Source organism: Leopardus geoffroyi, chromosome D1 (assembly GCF_018350155.1).
Source record: "Leopardus geoffroyi isolate Oge1 chromosome D1, O.geoffroyi_Oge1_pat1.0, whole genome shotgun sequence".
NCBI lineage: Eukaryota > Metazoa > Chordata > Mammalia > Carnivora > Felidae > Leopardus > Leopardus geoffroyi.
Window position 1 is genome coordinate 22058662 of NC_059329.1, and position 15475 is coordinate 22074136.

The 15475-nt window shown below is 43.2% G+C and overlaps 1 protein-coding gene across 1 annotated transcript in view; it reads left to right on the top strand.

Annotated features, from left to right (window-relative positions):
- The first annotated feature begins 244 nt into the window (after positions 1-244).
- The window catches only part of PKNOX2 (PBX/knotted 1 homeobox 2), a 318715-nt gene continuing 303484 nt past the window's right edge, over positions 245-15475 (top strand). Inside the window, exons 1-2 of the mRNA XM_045483350.1 lie at positions 245-372; positions 5744-5884. The gene's annotated coding sequence lies outside the window, so the exon portion shown is untranslated. The remainder of the gene's footprint in view (positions 373-5743; positions 5885-15475) is intronic.

The following is a 15475-nucleotide window of genomic DNA, read 5'->3' on the forward strand; positions in this document are numbered from 1 at the left end:
GTAAATCTGTAGCCACACCTCCAGGCAGCTGGAACTGCACTTACCTAACTGCAGACTAAAACTTGCCGTGATTTTGCTCCAAAGCTATGTATGGCTGTTAGACCAAAACATCCATAAATCAGGCCAACCAAAGGAAATAGGACAGAGGACGCATGCTCCACTGCTGAATCAGGAAGCGAAAACAGACAACAATCAAAACAAACAATACCAAATTTGAGAACTACAGTATCTGAACCTTTGACCTGAGACAAAGTTCTGAAACATCGTGAAGCAAACCATTCTTGGAACACTGAATCTGTGATTTAGGGAATTTAGCTCCCAGGTCATAGCTTTATGAGTAAAATGGAAGAAGATGGTTGAATTCCACTGAATGTAAGTCTCAAATTTACTCTACTTTCAAGGTTTCGTTTGCAGTCGTATGTCTTAACCAACTCCTTCTTATGTGTTTAACAACCTCACCACTGGCCCAATGAGAAGCTTTGAGGTGAAGAAAGCCGTTGTTTTAATTAATTCATTCCATTGGAATTGAGTGTTAACTGTAGCTAGGCACTGGTAGGGACTCTGAGGGTGCAAAAAAATACCATGTGATTCCTGCCTTCCTTAACAGGCTGTTGTGTTGTTACCACCAACAGCATATGAAACACTTAGGAAACGCTTTTAGAGAAAATATAACGTGCTAAACTTAAATGCTCCCCAAGATAATAATACTTCATATTTGCAGAGCATTTTGTAGTTTTCAGAGCACATCTTCACTTGTATTATTTGGGGGAAATATTGTTTTCGCTGGAGTTAATGGGGGTCTTCATGGTATAGCTAGAACTAATGCTGGGTCCTGGCATATGGGTAGGAATAGAAAAGGTGGAACAGAGATGGAAGGGAATCCAGGGAGAGAAAATAGTCTGAACAAAGAGATGGAGATGAGGAGGACTGAGTATCTGGGGAACAATTTGGAGACTGGTGTAAGCTAGAGTGGAGGCAAATAATGGAAAAAACACTGTTTATTTTATTTTTTAATGTGAAATTTATTGTCAAATTGGTTTCCATACAACACCCAGTGCTCATCCCAACAGGTGCCCTCCTCAATGCCCATCACCCACCCTCCCCTCCCTCCCACCCCCCAAAAGAACACTGTTTAGACCAGCTGGTCAGGACCAGTTCTTCGTATTTTGGGGGAGAGAGTGTTTAAAAGTTTGAGATTGGGAAAGTTGACCTTCTTCTATGTCTATTGATCAGGCTGACTTAATTATAAATTAAGAATAAGGCATGACTGAGAAGGCCCTCCAGAGTTCTTACATCTTCCTGAATGGATATAACATTTTCGGTTTTCTCTCCCATCAAGGGACCTGCCCTGCAAGCCCCATCCCTATTTCACCCCCTAACTGGGACAAGGTATGAGTTTTCTGATTAAATAATGATAATCTACCTCTCATTGATATTGGGAGAAGTGCTGTCACCATAGCACTCCATCTTTTGCCATCTCTTAATCAAAGTTCACTCTAGAGAAGATTGATTACTTGACTATCCAATCTTTCTCTTTTCACAAATTGTCTCCTGTGTCAAATGTTACACAGTGCCTCTCCACGTGGCTCCAAATCTCTGCTGTGTATGTATTGCTAATACTGTGCTTATACATAGGTGATATATGCCTATCATTTAATTACAATTTTCTTTCCTCCTAAACAAACCAAAAAGCTCGAGCAATAACAATAAAAACCAGTGTCTTATTTTCCTCTTTTTTAAACGTGTAAAATCATTTGTTATGCTATCTGATAGAGGCAGGGTAGCAAAAAGAGGTCATCAGGATGTGGCGTGCAAGGAGTGATTTCAGGAGAAGACATAGACTTGTCTGGTTCATTTTATAGTCATTTTTTTTTTTCTGCCAGAGAGTCCTGAATTTTTTATGTACATTTTCTGATGTGTGATTATGTGAGCATTTCTGTAGGTCTGAAAATGTACCCAAAACTTAAGTAATTGTTGGCTATTAGCTGAGACGCAAAAGCGACTATTGTTCTATCCTGCTAATTAGGCAACTGGGTAAACAAAAATTTCCCCCCCGTACTATTGTCTGTTGTTGAACGCAAGTTACTGGCTTTTCAAGCTCATCCAGAATCATCACCATGGTTTTCCAGCTCATAATATTTACCTGATGCTGTAGACCAGGGGTCAGCAAACTGTGATCTGGGGGTCCAATCTGACCTGCCATCTAGTTTTTTGTAAGACCTGCAAGCTAGGAATGAATTTTATGTTTTTAAATTTTTTTTTTCAACTTTTTGTATTTATTTTTGGGACAGAGAGAGACAGAGCATGAACGGGGGAGGGGCAGAGAGAGAGGGAGACACAGAATCGGAAACAGGCTCCAGGCTCTGAGCCATCAGCCCAGAGCCCGACGCGGGGCTCGAACTCACGGACCGCGAGATAGTGACCTGGCTGAAGTCGGACGCTTAACCGACTGCGCCACCCAGGCGCCCCTGAATTTTATGTTTTTAAATGGTTGGGGGAAAAAAAAAGAGAAAGGTGTGAAAATGATATGAAATTCAAGTCTCAGTGTCTATAAGTAAGGTTGTATTGGAACACAGGCATGTTTGCACAGTATCTATGGTGGCTTTCACTTCACAACAGCAGGGCTGAGTCATTAATACAGAGACTGTATGGCCCGTAAACCTAAAATATTTATTGCTGAGCCCTTAGGAAAATGTTTTGAGCCTTACTGTCTTAGAAGTCTCTAATGAATCAAGTCCCATGGAATGTTGGAACTGAAACAGACTTTGGAAATCATGTTAATAAAAAGCAAAACAAAAGAAAAACAACACTGATAGAGATAAGTTATTCCTTGGCCTAAAATCATACAGTCGGTGAACAGAGCTAGTACTAGAATCCTGGTTCCATTGGCCCAAGGTTTCTTTCATCCATGCTGAGTCTTTTCCCATGTAGGGCTTACCTTTCTTAGAATGGAATAGGTGTTGTATACTCTGGAGGCAAGGAGAATTCATCACATCTTTCCAAATTTTGATTTCATGTCTCATCTGGACAAATACAGTGCACTATGATCAATTTATGGATACTTGGACTTTCATTATTTCTGCCAATATGATGGTGTCTTCTCTTTTGCATTTTTTCTCATTTCTCAAAAGATGTATTACCGTCATGAAAAACTTTCTCACTTCCATGCTCTTTTTCTCTCTTAAAAAATCTCTTTCTGCTTCAACAAAGGAATTCAGAGGTGGCTGAGTTTCTACCCCAGTCTAAGTTTCTTCAGGGAGATGAGGATGGTTAAGAAGCCGTAGGACACAGTTATTACTCTGAAGTATGTGGATGGACCGCATGTGTGGAAAGGGAAGGGGGGTGTCCACAGTCCCCCGGAATGGCAACAGTTAGTGTGTATGTGCATATGTAGGCTTTCCTGGGGGGAGTATCCATATCTTAAGATTTTTAAGAGCCCGTGACCCCAAGAAGAATTATAGATCTATAAAAGGAGACATGTTTGGGGCAGAAAGCTACTCAGACGTGTGACAGGGGAGACTGATCTGGGCTCTAATGTCTGTGAGACCTCAGCTGATACGAGGGAAAAACTCTGTGCCCACTTACATCAGCCCACCCAAGTTTTTTTTCACCTTCTCTGGCGCTCATAGAGGTGATAAAAATTCATCAGATTCACATAACGATTGAACTCAGATGGTGATGAAATCCCAGTATCATTCTCTCCAAAGAATGTTCTGATTAATAGAAACTGCAGAGGAACTAATTTTATGAAAATAGCAAATGGGATTGTTTTAGCTGAAGCAAGCCGGGAGAGCGAGTGCTGAAGCCAAGCGGAAGATGCCGACAGCCCCATTGTGTAGAGCTGACGGCTCCGATCTGGCCGTTTTATTTATTAAATGTCTTTCCGCTGTACATTATGAAACCTGGATTCTGGGAGAGGAGGGAGCAGACAGAATAAGACAATAGGATCAAAAGCAAACCTGGACAGCTTCCTTCAGCATCACTGTAGCCCTGTGTCTTGTGAAAGCCTCTGCTTCCCCTGGTTTAGAGAAGAAGGTGAGTTCCCTCTTTGGTGGGACTCAGAAATGGATGAGACGAGTAACAGGCTTTTGATTTTGAATTATTTGTCTGTCGTTACAGATCAGGATGTCCCTCAGAAAATTCAACCTGTTGGCTCAGCAACTGAGAGCCAGGTATTTTGTCTATTTTCTGAAAGGACTGCTTTGCCCATACAAGGAAGAAGTTGTTCTGCTTTAACATTAAGAAATAACAAATTAGGAGTGCCAGGGTGGCTCAGTCGGTTAAGTATCTGACTTTGTCTCAGGTCATGATCTCGTGGTTCACAAGTTCGAGCCCCACGTCAGGCCCTGTGCTGACAGCTTGGAGCCTGGAGCCTGCCTCGGATTCTGTGTCTTCCTCCCTCTCTGCCCCTCATACTCTGTCTGTCTCTCTCTCTGAAAAATAAATAAAATACTTAAAAAAAAAAAAAAGAAATACCAAATTAGGGGCGCCTAGGTGGCTCAGTTGGTTAAGTGTCTGACTTTAGCTCAGGTCATGATCTCGCAGTTCATGAGTTCGAGCCCTGTGTCAGGCTCTGTGCTGACAGCTCAAAGCCTGAAGCCTGCTTCAGATTCTGTCTCCCTCTCTCTCTGCTCCTCCTCTGCTTGTGCTTTCTCTCAAAATAAATAAGCATTAAAAAAAAAAAAAAAGAAGTACCAAATTAAATGTTTTAGTGTATTCATCTGCCTAAAGATGGGGTCCGTTTGGCTTGTTTGATACTTGGGAAGGTTTTTCATGCTGGAGGAGTTCTAAGGTCTGTTTCTTAAGCTGAAGAACAGGAAGAGGCTGGTTGGCAGAGGGGCCGTTGAATTCGGATTATGCTAGTAATCATTTGAAAAGCTGGAGTTCTGGAAAATAGGGGAGTAGCTGGGCTAAAGGGCAAGAGGCTCTGTTTCCTGGTAGGGCAGTGCCTACCTATAGGCTCAAGGCAAGTGATCATATGTCATTAGTATGGATGCCTAAGGGTAGGGCCATTCATTCATGTGTTCATTCATCTGCAAATGTTTAGACTGAGTATTACGGGATGGCTTGCACTGTTGCAGCCTGAGGGGATAAAGAATGCGCAAAAAAGTCCCTGCTCTCATGGCACTTACATTCTAATGGGAGAAGCCAGATAAGCAACAAATAAATATGTAAAATACCTGCTGGTTTCAAGTGCTATGAGGATGAAAAGGAGGATACAGGACTAAAGAATAATGAAGGGGTGTGTAGGTTGAGGGGTGTTATTTTACACAGGGTAGTAAAGGAAGACCTCTCTGCTGAGGTGATGTCTTAGCAGCGACCTGAAGGAAGTGAGAGAGTGAAGAGCCAATGCCCAAGCAGACAAAAGGCCCTGGGGGGTGGGGGGGAGGTCTGCAGGAGGCCGTGTAGGGCCCGGGCTTTCCCCTGAGTGACATGGGAAGCATTTGGAGGATTTTTGAGCAGAGGGGCGACTTGATCTGACTTGCCAAAAAACAACAACAGGAGTATGCCAGATACTAGTCAGTACAATCTATGGTCAGAATGAGGCCTGATTCCATCATACCAAGCCCTTAACCAGCTTTTGGTGATTCCTCCCCAGAGTGTGGAGTGAGAAGGCTCATTCCATTTCTCCTCGTCTCTCGTGGGCGTGGATTTCTTTGTTCTTTGTAAACTGGCATCCTCTCCTGGAGAGTGCCAAGGGTGATGATAAGGTGGAGTTTAATGTCCCTTTGTTCTCCTACAGACTGAGAGGAGGCTATAGAGCATCGAACAGCAGGAAGAGCTGTTACCACTGTTGCCACTGGCCCTAGCCTCTGGGTTCACAGTCCAGCCATTCTCTCTGCGGAGCTGACATAAAGCGACCAACCAGCAAGAGAAGGATTCCGTGAGTTCTGATTTCCTCAACTCTTGTGAAGGAGGAGAGGCCGGCAGCCCGAGAGGCACATACCAGGCAGCTGCTGGGTGGATATATATGGCAAAACTCAGCTGGAGCCTGTACAGGAACATTTGGTGGGTGGGGGAAGGAAACCCACGATGCTTTATGGGCAAGTGTGAGAGTATTAGAAGAACCATGGGGTTTCTGGATTAGCAGATGTCTTGAGGCATTGTTACAGCCCATGACAGGCCTGAGCCCCATGCTTCCTTACAAGAGAGAAAGTTCACTGTGCCCAAGAAGCAGCTGAAAAATGCTCCGGTCGGGCTGACGTCACTGAACCGCCAGGGAGCACTCAGTCTGTTCCATCAGGGCATTTCAGAACAGGGTCAAGCTGAGGCTGCAGGCAGTGTAGTCACAAGTTCTTAGGCTCTGAGTGAGAGGAGATGGCCAGAATGGAGGGATTTTGAAATATGAACACAAATCTTATTTGAGCTCTCAGCTACTCAGATTGAAAGGCTTTTTGTAGGCTGGTGTTGGGTTCCGGGGTTGAAAAACCTACTACTTAGGAAGGACATCTAAGAGGTAAGTCAGGATTAGGAATATGGTTCTCTGAGAAGCCACACAAATACCTAGGTATGGCCCAGCTTGAAAGGGTAGTCTCATAAATATTCCACATTTTTTTGTTGTTGTTGGCAAGAACCCCTGTCCTTAAGGAGGAAGAGAAGCCTTGAGGATTTCAGCTCTGGGATTTTCTGCCCCAGAACCGTGTTTTGCTAACCTTTGGGGCACCATGCCAAACTATCCTCAATAGAAAATATTAACATGAGTTTGCTACACAAACTCAGAGGCCCTGATGGCAGTAGATGTGATTTAAGTTAATCGAATAAATAAATGATGATAAATAGAATTGGTTCTTTGATTGCTTTGCCAAAATATTCCCCCAGTTGAGATAAGAGAGGGAGTATGTTAAGTGGGGGGACAAGGAGAAGAAAGAAAGGGAGTGACAAAGGGCAGGAGGCTTGAGGAATGAAGACAGTGAAGCCAGATTCCTTAAAGAAGAAGAAAGCACGATGTGTAATTTTTAGGTGGTCCATGGTTGAGAAGGATGGCCATTCCCAGAATTGGTCATTTCTCTAAACCCTCTGTTTCTGGCAATGATTGCCTATTTAGTAAACTCTACATTCTGCCTGACCCCTTGGTCATGTTTTGACCTAAGGAATAAAGGCCTGATGCAATTCACTTCCAAAACTGAACATCTGCCCTCCATCAGGCAGTGTTCTAGAAATGGGAGGTATGGAGATGAGACATAGTCTTTTTCTTCAAATTGTTCACATTCTGTTGTTTGAGACAAACAAGAAAAAATGCTCCGTGCAATAAAGGCTACATCAGAGGGAAATATGGGGCACTTCCTAAGTATAGGGCAGTATATAGAGGAGTCAGGGAAAGTTGATACTTGAACTGGGTCTTTATGGATGACTGGAAATTAGCCGCAGAGGATAAGAAGGAGAGGGTTCTGGGCACAAAGAATGGCACATGCAAATATTTAGCAGTTTGAGAGAGAATAGCAAATAGGTGACAGGTGAGGAGTTCAGAGTGTCCGTGGTGTGGAATGGGCTGGGGCTGAAGGCATGGGAGGTGGGTAAAAGCAGAAGATGAAGGGGGGAGGTCACTGGGATCTGTGTCATGAAGGGCTTGTATGACATGATGAGGAATTTAGACATCCTGCAGATTCTGATGCGCCACTGAGAGATTTCACAAGGGAAGGTATTTATATTTTGTGTATATAAACCATCTCTTCTGTAAGTCTCATATAGATATTTACTTAGTTATCTGGCCTCCACTTGAATATGTTCGGGGTTGGAGAGCTCTCAACCTCCCAAGGCTGCCCCCATGATTGTTGGATGGCTGTAAATCTTACAAAGTTCTTTCTTACACTGAGCCAAACTCGGCCTCCTCATAATTCCTACTCACTGTGTCTAGCTTCGCCATTTGTAGCAACATATAAAAGGCTACTTCTAAAATATTTGAAGATACCAATGAAACCTTCCCTTAGTTTTTAGCTTCCCAAGTAAAGCACACACAGAGTTCTTCTGTTCTTGTTTCATTTCATTGTTTCTAGACTCCTTTACCTTCCTGGTCACAGCGATTTGGATGAACTGTGATTTGTTTGTTTGCTTTTAGGCTGGACTTGAACTGTGGCGTATTTAGAATCTGGTGCCAGAATTCCTCATAATGCATCACATAAGCTTGGAGTACAGTGGCACTCTTACTGCTTCTTTTGAGCTGGACACTCCACAACCATCAGGGACTCCAGTGTCCTTAGAATGTTACTGGTCACATCTCACTGTTTGCTTTTAAAGCTTATGATTAACTGAAGCTTCTAACTCTTCTGCACATTTATTACTGCCAAGTGAAATCTCTATCCTGTGTGCAATTTATTTTTGAAATCTAAATATAGAACTTTACATTTATTTCAATTTTATCTTGTTAGTTTTCTAGAGTACTAGATTCCAGCCTATTAGATTTATTGTTAAAGTCTTGATTCTTTCCCCTATGACATTAGTATCCTAGCACATTTGATAAACTTTCTTTGTATGTAATTTGGATTACTATTAAAAATGTCGTCTAGGGACACCTGGGTGGCACAGTCAGTTAAACGTCTGGCTTTGGCTTGGGTCATGATCTCACAGTTCGGGAGTTTGAGCCCCGCATCGGGCTCTCTGCTGTCAGTACGGAGCCTGCTTCAGATCCTCTCTCTCCCTCCTCTCTCTGCCCCTCTCCTACTCACATGTGCCTTCTCTCTCAAAAATAAATAAACATTAAAACAAATGTTGTCTAGGGGGTGCCTGGGTGGCTCAGTTGGTTAAGCATCCAACTTGGGCTCAGGTCATGATCTCACTGCTTGTGGGTTTGAGCCCCATGTGAGGCTCTGTGCTGACAGCTCAAAGCCTGGAGCCTGCTTTGGATTCTGTGCCTTCCTGTTTCTCTGCCCATCCCCCACTCGCACTTTGTCTCTGTCTCTTTCTTTCAAAAATAAATAAACATTAAAGAAATGTTGTCTAGGATAAAACTTGGCAGCATTGAAAAATCTCCTTCCTGTCTGGGTATATATTCAGACAGCTTCAGTTTTGCCTAAGGACACATTTTATTTTATTTTTAAAAAAACGTTTATTTGTTTTGAGGGGGGGGGGAGAGAGAGAGAGAGAGAGAGAGAGAGAGAGAGAAGCATGGAGAGACAGAGGGAGAGAGAGAATCCCAGGCAGGCTCGACGCTCAGTAAGGAACCAGCCATGGAGCTGGATCTCACAGTAGTGAGATCATGGCCTGAGCTGACATACTTAACCAACTGAGCCACCCAGGGCCCGCCCCACCCCTCCACCCCCGACACATTTTACAACATTATGCATAATGATAACTTTGAAGATATATGTGTCTGGCATTTACTCCCATTCAAATCAACAAATGTTTATTGTTGACCCCCTAACCGCTAGGTTCTGTGTTAGGTGGTGAGGCCACAAAAATGATCAAGATATTGTTCTTACCTTAAAGAGCTCACAGTTTAGCAGAGATGATAACCATATAAGCATCAGCTCCAAATTTAATATGTATATAATTTAAATATGTAATTTATGTTAGAGGTATATACATTTTTTCAATGTAAAATATAATAGATATCATATATATTATATCATATTCCACATTAGCAATATAAGCAGAGTTTACAGAGGACCTGAAGAAAGGAGAGATTAAGATAAGCCAACCATGGAGAAGTGAATGTCTTCGGAATGGTTCAGAAAGAGCAAATTCCTAATGGGGGTGGAATGCCAGGTTCAGGGAAATGAGTGACAGGAAACAAGAAGGCGTATGAAGGGTCTCAAATACCATGAGTTTGGGCTTCATTCTGTAGCTAACTCAGAAGTCTTTCAGTAAGAGAATCAATAACATGATCTGATTTATCAATTTCATAACTCTACAGGGAAATGAGTTCATTTTGGCAAAATTTATTCTTAGTGAACCTTTGTGGGCTCTCATTACCTGACTGTTAAGCATCTATGTAATAAGCACCTCGATCTTTCTGTGTATGTTTTGCTCCTACTTCTTTAGCTTCTATGCGTTTCCTGACTGCTGCTTTGACCTTTGGCCTCTTGCCTTTTTTTCTCCTTAGGCATTTGTGTTCTGCATTTTGTTGGTCTATTTGTTCACCTGCAGCCTGCTCTGACCTTTACTGTTTAATGTGTCCTCTGGCTGTGGCTTCTGAGCCCCAGCAATTCTCTGACTCTTAGAGCTGGTGTTGCCTCCACTTTGGCTTGCTCACCTGCTTTCATTTCCCCAGGGGCTCCCATAACCTCTGGATGTTTGGTTCCGTCTTGTTCTAACCCGGTCTCATCCTTTGCACTGCCATCTTTATCTCAGTTCTTCTATTCTAGCTCCCTGATCTGCAAGTTGTACCTGTTTGCTCACTGTGGTTTCAGTTCTGGTGATAAAATGTAATCTTTCCTTTCAAGGAGCTATATGGTGCTCTTGAAGAGACAGGACTAACATGCAAGAAATTGTATAAATTACAGTTGATTGACTGATTGGATGTATTCACTAAAGGCGTGAGTTTAGAGAAAAGATTGAACTTGGAAATTCAAGAACCTTGAGAGGAATGGTCTTTTCCAGTCAACTTCGTTTTTTAGAAGGTTTGGATATTTGAGACACAAACCTTTCTTTGGAAGGAGGGGAAATGTAGGGCGGGACTTCCTCTGGACTTCCCCATGATTGGCTCCAAAGCTGCTTATCTTAGAGGAGCTACCTTTTCTGTGCCATCTAGCGGTGGTTGCTACCAGAAGCCTTACGAGCCTCGAGGAGAGAGCAATTTAACGCCATTTCCAGCTTAAGCACCATATCTACAGGGCGTGAAATTAGTTCCAGCAAGCAGCAAATTTGCTGCTAATAAAAATATTTAGCGATTCACTTGTCTTTAAATCAGCAGCAGAATATTCTTTTACTTGCATCAATGCTTGTTTCTTCCAATTCTAATATTTGATAATCGAGCTAGTGTTGTTTAGCTAAAGCCATGATATAGCAAGTTCTTCAGGTCTGCAGAAATTTGGGTTTCCTGAGAAGGAATTTTTGTCTCTCTCTTTGGGTCAGAATAGGCCTGGGTGCTCTTTGGATCATGGAGATGGAACACTGTCACTGGGCTGGGGGTCTAGGAAATAAGTTTTCATTTTCTTCTGTCTGCCAATATTACCTCCCGAGTCATTGCATGTGGAGAATCTGGGGCACGAAGAGAGGATGTGATTTCCATCTTGTGTTTAGACACAGCTTTACTCTGTCTCGGTGCCAAACTCATTTTAATTTCTTTTCTGTCTCTTTTGCCTCCATCTACTGCAGAGTGAGGGTAATCTAAATAGTGAAGAGATATTGTAAGATATTAAAACTTCTTTTTCATTTATTCAACAAATATTGACAGGGCACCTACCATATACATTCATTGCTGTAGGTCTTTCTTTGGATGAGAAGTGTTCCAAGAAGCCTCCGTGATGACTGGGTGAGAGGCTGACCTGGCTGGTGACTCCTCTTCTCCAGCTCACTGGGATAGTGGGTCTCCTAGACTCCTCTATTTTTCTTTTCCTTATGGAGCTCCTAGAAGAAGCAAAGGGCAGCAGACATTATATTTCTCCGCTCTTAGTTAACCTAAGGGTCTAAACAGATCACTTCAAAGTCCAAATCATTTCACGAGTTCAGAGGTACCCTGGGGACTCTGCCTTCGGCCCCAGAGGAGCCCTGGCTGGATCATCTTTCTTTATGTCCTGGTAGAACACAGTTTTGATCATCCTGACAGGAAATCAAGATGCAGTCAGCTTCAGACATGCGCAACTGTATCCTTCTCAGAAATCAGGCAACATGAAGGGCTCATGAACGCAGGCTTCTTGGTTAAGAAAGGGACCAGAACAGGCCTGGTAACAGGGAGATAGAATCAAAGACAAAGTAAACCAGCTAGCTAACACTAACTTCGGTGTTAGAGCTACGGAGGGAGTGGATCAGAGAAAGGAAATGACATCAGGGAATGGCATTAGGCAGTGGCCAAGGGACTAACATGGAGACTTGGGAAGGGGAGAAGCCCTCTGTGTATAGCCGTCAGAGGTGCAGAGGTTTGGGGACCAAAGCCTCAGGGCTCTATCCTTGGCCTTTTCTCTCAGGTACCTGACTCTGATTAAGCTCCTTCTCCCTCTTGATGTTAGAAGAACAGATGGATTTTACTTCTTGTCCCAGGTCCTCTTACTACAGCATGAGAAGGCTGGGATAGTATCTCTTGTAAAGGGCTGAGAGATGCTTCCCAGAGGGATACTATGATGAAAATCTGGATTTCTGGAGAGCATGATACATTTAAGTTAGACAAAGCAAGACTTTTCTAATGGCAAGGGATATAAGATCAGATTAAGTGGAGGCTCTTGCCCTGAATGAGGTTTGTAACCCCCATCATGCTGTCATCTCAAAATCCCAAATATTTATTAGTCAGTGAGGGTCAACTGAAGGTCCTAGTATTTAAAATCTTTATGATTTTTTAAATATGTTTATTTTTTTATTTGGAGAGAGAGAGAGGTCATGAGTGGGGGGAGGGGGAGAGAGAGAAGGAGAGAGAATCCCAAGCAGGCTCTGCATTGTCAGCACAGAGCTCAATGCGGGGCTTGATCCCACAAACCATGAAATCATGACCTGAACTGAGATCAAGAGTCGGACACTTAACCAACTAAGCCACCCAGGCACCCCTAAAACGGTCATGATTTTATCATAGCTGCAGGGTAAACAGGAGTCATCAAATGTGAATTATCTGGGAAATACACAAAATGACTAGAAGAACAAGCTCTATCTAATAAGTACTTAAGCAACAACCAGAATCATGAGCAGGGGGAAAAACCCTAAATGATTTAGTAATTCAAACTGAAATAAAAACATTCTCCAATGCCGGACCTGTCTTTCTCATATGTCAATATGTAATCAAGAAAGGCTTTCTGAGAGTGAGTGTACAAGGAAAACAGGTGACTCAGGGGATGCAGATTGAATGGGGTCAAGGGCAGCTAGGATGGGGCACAGCATGAGACCCCTGGGGTTGGGGGGAGTGGAGAGGAGCCAGATAACAGAGACATGAGAAGAACCGGAGAGAAAGGAAGGAGCTGGAAGATGGATGGCCTAGAGTCTTCTGTGAGCCCCTTGACCTAGAGGAGGAGCTGACAGAGGCTGGGGAGAGGAATAATGGGGTCCGAGCAGGGATGCAGTCCTTCTCTGCTGGGTATCCTGGTCACTGTGCCCCCTCTCGCTGCCCCCCACCTCGAGTCCTTCAGGTAAGCTGTTTGTGCCTCCACTTCCCACTGCAACAGCCTTCCCTCTGGAGGCTACCACAGGCCCACAGGCTGGAAGTCTCAAGCCTATAGCCCTCTTGCTGGCAGCAGCCAGACCTGGGTCAAAGGTCAAACTGGTTCTGAGGATGAATCAATGATGCTTGGAAGTGTCTAATTCCCATCTGTTTCTTGGGCATTTTTCATAACAGCGTTAGTCATAGGCCAGTCATTAGGTTTCCCTGAGTTCTTGAATTAAGGCACGTAGAAGGCAGAAACTTAGCAAGTTCTGATGAACTTTTGCCAAGTCCTGATGAACACAGACCTAGGAGGCTGATAATTCCAAACCTGGGCTGAGCAGAGCATATCATCAGGGATTAATAGTCATGAAGGCCTTTAGAGATAGAATGAATAATGCTCAGAGGCATTCAGTCACTCTGTAATCTCAGAAAGAGGGGTATAGCTAACATGTGGGTTCACAAAACAGACTGGCCGTTTGCAGAATTTCTAAGGGGTTAGGGGCTGATCTCATTCAAAGTAGTTATTTCAGAGATCATATATCAAATACTTGACTTCTCTCTAAGGAAATCTTGACCGCCTTCCTGGCCCTTAGCATCTAGGATTTGGATTGTTCAACTCAAGACTGGGTCCTGCACATTAAGGGGCAGAGATATGTTTGGTGCAGAGCTGTTGAAAGAAACCCCTTTTCTAGAACACTCACATTCCAGAATTGGAAGGTCATTGGAAGGGTGTGAGATGAGAAACAGGGTTGATTTTAGAGGTCCCCGAAAGGCATGGCATCCTAATAAGAATAGATAGTTGTGTTAAAATGCCAGGGGCTTAAATCCTTTCTCTACTTGTACTGGCCATGTGACTTTGGGTAAGTGTTTTTATTTGTTATTATCTGTGTTTTTATTTCCTCATTTGGAAAACCAGAAAAAAGGTACCTACCTCAAAGATTTCTGTAAGGTAATAAATGTTACATATTTATACCTTTCACAATTGATTCATGACAAATGTGTGTAAAGCCCTTCAAAATGAGACAGTCTATTTATATGAGCGCTCTCTGCTTAATGTAAACTAGAAAACTTTAAAAAAAGCATCAATTGGATTTACTAAAATTTATGCTATTTAAGCTTGGGTTGGCCTGTGCAGCTGCTGAGCCATCCTCCTACACATTTCTTGTTGACTTCTTTGTGAAATTCCCTCAGTAGTTGCTCTAAAGCGTGGTTTCTCAACCTTGGTACAATTAACATTTGGGGCAGCATCATTTTTGTTGTGGGCGGCTGGCCTGTGTATTGCGGGATGTTTAGCAGCGTCCTGACCTCCACAAAACGTAACTAGATGCCAGTAGCACCGTCTCCCCAACCATGACAGCAAAAAAAGGTCTCCAGTCTCATTGCCAAAGGTCTCCTGGGGGTGCAGGCGGGAGTGGGGGGCAAAATTACTCCGGGCGGAGAACCACTGTTCCAAAGCGTTTCCGTCTTCTTCCGGCTTGCAACCCCACCTGCTTTCATTCGGTGGTTCATGACTCCCATTTTCCTTAGAAAGAGATCACCCAACGTGGGGCTTTTCAGTGTTCCTTTCTTCCCTATCAAAATTCATGTGGATATTTTTCCATCCTTTTTTCTTTTCCTTTTAGCTTTTTCTTTCCTCTTTTCTTTTAGCTTGGACTAGTCCTCTTTTTCACAGCTAATTGTTATGGTGACATCCTTTGTTAAAGTCCACCCAGGTACTCTGGCCCTCGAATCCATCAGGCATTGCTCTTCTTGGTGTCTTCAGTAAATGTCACTGCCTACCCACCCCCACCCCCCCATCTAGCTGCAAGTTTCCACAACTACTTTTTCTTCAGACATCATCTTTAAGTACTTCATTATCCTCACAAAGCTACCAGCTTTTGTCTTGTTTTGTTTTTTCATTTATATCATCATGGTTCTCTGAAAAAAAAAAAAAAAGAAAAGAAAAACCACCAACAACTAATATTTGTGAAGCCCTTACTATGTGCAAGACACTGTCAGGTAGATTCTGTTCCCTCAGCCCCCACATCACTTTTCACCCCCTGCCCTCCGGCTCTTCCTTCTCCCCTCCAGGGCACTGATTCTCCTGATGATCACCTGATTGCTGGATCCAAGGGCCTTTTCTTGGTCTTTAGTTCTTTCCTTCTCTAAGTCTCTTAACACAGTTGACCATCACTTGGTTAACTGTTTCCTCCCTTGGATTTAATTTCTCTGGGCTGAATGTCAGAGGCATTAATTTAAGCAGTTTCTAAGACCCCT